Below are 4,125 nucleotides of genomic sequence, written 5' to 3'. Positions count from 1 at the left end.
AGCTTTACCAAACGTTCATAACGTCTGCATATGCTCCTGCAATAGGTCCGTCACCTAGCGGTGCATCAAGGACATAATTCTTCTGTGCATCAATGAGGATAATCCTTAGATCACGGATCCAATCCGCATCATTGCAACTAACATCTTTCAACTTAGTTTTCTCTAGGAACATATCAAAAATAAAACAGGGGAGCTAAACGCGAGCTATTGATCTACAACATAGATATGCTAATACTACCAGGACTAAGTTCATGATAAATTTAAGTTCAATTAATCATATTACTTAAGAACTCCCACTTAGATATATATCCCTCCAATCCTCTAAGTGATCACGTGATCCAAATCAACTAAACCATAACCGATCATCACATGAAATGGAGTAGCTTTCAATGGTGAACATCACTATGTTGATCATATCTACTAAATGATTCACGCTCGACCTTTCGGTATCACTGTTCCGAGGCCATATCTGCATATGCTAGGCTCGTCAAGTTTAACCTGAGTATTCTGCGTGTGTAAAACTGGCTTGCACCTGTTGTAGATGGACGTAGAGCTTATCACACCCGATCATCACATGGTGTCTGCGCACGACGAACTTTGGCAACGGTGCATACTTAGGGAGAACACTTCTATCTTGAAATTTAGTGAGAGATCATCTTATAATGCTACCGTCAATCAAAGCAAGATAAGATGCATAAAAGATAAACATCACATGCAATCAATATAAGTGATATGATATGGTCATCATCATCTCGTGCTTGTGATCTCCATCTCCAAAGCACCGTCATGATCACCATTGTCACTGGCGCGACACCTTGATCTCCATCGTAGCATCGTTGTCGCCTCGCCAATCTTATGCTTCTACGACTATCGCTACCGCTTAGTGATAAAGTAAAGCATTACAGGGCGATTGCATTGCATACAATAAAGCGACAACCATATGGTTCCTGCCAGTTGTCGATAACTCGGTTACAAAACATGATCATCTCATACAATAAAATTTAGCATCATGTCTTGACCATATCACATCACAACATGCCCTGCAAAAACTAGTTAGACGTCCTCTACTTTGTTGTTACAAGTTTTACGTGGCTGCTACTGGGCTTAGCAAGAACCGTTCTTACCTACGCATCAAAACCACAACGATAGTTTGTCAAGTTGGAGCTGTTTTAACCTTCGCAAGGACCGGGCGTAGCCACACTCGGTTCAACTAAAGTTGGAGAAACTGACACCCGCCAGCCACCTGTGTGCAAAGCACGTCGGTAGAACCAGTCTCGCGTAAGCGTACGCGTAATGTCAGTCCAGGCCGCTTCATCCAACGATACCGCCGAACCAAAGTATGACATGCTGGAAAGCAGTATGACTTATATATCCCACAACTCACTTGTGTTCTACTCGTGCATATGACATCTACGCACAAAACCTGGCTCTGATACCACTGTTGGGGAACGTAGTAATTTCAAAAAAATTCCTACACACACGCAGGATCATGGTGATGCATAGCAACAAGAGGGGAGAGTGTTGTCTACGTACCCTCGTAGACCATTCGCGGAAGCGTTATATCAACGCGGTTGATGTAGTCGTACGTCTTCACGATCCGACCGATCCAAGTACCGAAAGCACGGCACCTCCGAGTTCTGCACATGTTTGGCTCGATGACATCCTCGCCTTCTCGATCCAGCAAGAGGGGCGAAGTAGTAGATGAGTTCCGGCAGCACGACGGCGTGGTGACGGTGTTGGTGAAGAACAATCTCCGCAGGGCTTCGCCTAAGCACTACGAAAACTATGATGGAGGATAAACTAGAGGGGACGGGGTTGCCGGCACACGGCATGGAGTTTCTTGATGTGTCTTGGGTGCTAGACCTACCCCTCTATTTATATGTTGAGCCTTGGGGTCGAAACTTGGAGTTAAAGCCTCCACAAAGTCGGTTTCACCCGAAAGGAAAGAGTCCTTCTCGGACTCCAGGGCCAGACGCCAGGGTTCCCGGCATCTGGACCCAGACAACAGGGACCCTGGCATCTGGCCCCTAGACTCCGCAAAACTTCCTTTTGCGCTTTCCAAAAACCTTGTGGGATTTCCCCTTTGGCCCAAATAAAGTGTTCTTGTACCCAAACATTTCGGGAAACATCCGGAACCCCTTCCGGTGAATTCTGGAACCCTTCCGGTGACCAAACACTATAATCCCATATATCAAACTTTATCTCCGGACCATTCCGGAGTTCCTCGTTATGTCTGTGATCTCATCCCGGACTCTGATCAACATTCGGTCACCAACATACATAACTCATATAGTAATATATCGTCAACGAACGTTTAAGCGTGCGGACCCTACGGGTTCGAGAACTATATAGACATGACCGAGACACCTCTCTGGTCAATAACCAATAGCGGGACCTGGATGCCCATATTGGCTCCTACATATTCTACGAAGATCTTTATCGGTCAGACTGCATAACAACATACGTTGTTCCCTTTGTCATCGGTATGTTACTTGCCCGAGATTCGATCGTCGGTATCTCAATACCTAGTTCAATCTCGTTACCGGCAAGTCTTTTTACTCGTTCTGTAATACATCATCCCGCAACTAACTCATTAGTTGCAATGCTTGTCAGGCTTATAGTGATGTGCATTACCGAGTGGGCCCAGAGATACCTCTCCGACAATCGGAGTGATAAATCCTAATCTCGAAATACGCCAACCCAACAAGTACCTTCAGAGACACCTGTAGAGCACCTTTATAATCACCCAGTTACGTTGTGATGTTTGGTAGCACACAAAGTGTTCCTCCGGTAAACGGGAGTTGCATAATCTCATGGTCATTGGAACATGTATAATTCATGAAGAAAGCAATAGCAACAAACTAACCGATCAAGTGCTAAGCTGACTGAATGGGTCAAGTCAATCACATCATTCTCCTAATGATGTGATCCCGTTGATCAAATGACAACTCTTTGTCTATGGCTAGGAAACATAACCATCTTTGATCAACGAGCTAGTCAAGTAGAGGCATACTAGTGACACTCTGTTTGTCTATGTATTCACACACGTATCATGTTTCCTGTTAATACAATTCTAGCATGAATAATAAACATTTATCATGATATAAGGAAATAAATAATAACTTGTTTATTGCTTGTAGGGCATATTTCCTTCACAGCTGTCGTTGAGCATATTGCTCCTCCAGATTCACTCCGGGATCATCTGCAGAATCTATTGATTAGATTAGCATGCAAGCCAAATATTAACTGGTACATCTTGTTCTTTTCGATAGGAACAAGTGTTACCAGATGGGGCCTTCTGGGACTCCTCCATTTTGGCAACTGCTGCCCATAGCTGGGCTTTGCACTCCTCCAGCTCTTGAGACAACTAGGTATTGTTCTCAGTAAGAACCTATGAAAATAATGATCCTTAAATCAGTTGTGCCAACTATTTCAAGTCTCAGGGGCTACTGGTATATATATATATAATTATCAGATTTTCTTACCCGTATATCCTTTACATACTGGTCCGTGGCTCTGGCAAGACCATTTTGAGCAGCTCGGATGTACGCGTCCCCTGAGTTTAAGGCATCAAACGCCTCTTCAGAAAAACCGGGGTCGCGGAGTACGGCCCGGCGACGCCTGTGCTTCATGGCACTCTCCACTTCGGAATTTGTGGCGGACAGCCTATCTGCATCCTCGGTAGGAGGAATATCCGGCATTGTCCCCATGTTAGCATCTGCCTCCAAGTCCCGCTCTGGAGCCCGGCTGGTGGAGGCATGGCCGGCAGGCTCTCCGGATACGGTCCGGCGAGCGTTTTTCCTGGTTTTAACCACGGACGTTATTATATTTTAAAGACAATGACCACGGAGCAGGGTTCTTTTTCATACCTCAGTGACGGCATCTCAGTCCTGACGGCGTTCCTTTTAAGCCTACCCGGTTTCGGTGCCCCTTGTTGGTGAGCCACTGCGGGTTCGGCATGGCATCCCGAGGGCCTTCCCTGCAAGACACCATACGTGTGCGGTGGGTGAAGTGCGAAAAAGGGGATCCTTCTCGGAAGTTGGGACTCCGGTTTCACTTACATGCGATGCAGGGAGTAGTCCAGGATAATCAGTGGTGATGACCACCAAGGCACTGTCGCAGCTT

Source organism: Triticum urartu, chromosome 3A, assembly GCF_056163025.1.
Source record: "Triticum urartu cultivar PI428250 chromosome 3A, HENAU_Tu73, whole genome shotgun sequence".
Classification (NCBI taxonomy): Eukaryota; Viridiplantae; Streptophyta; class Magnoliopsida; order Poales; family Poaceae; genus Triticum; species Triticum urartu.
Note: the sequence above shows the minus strand (reverse complement) of the source record.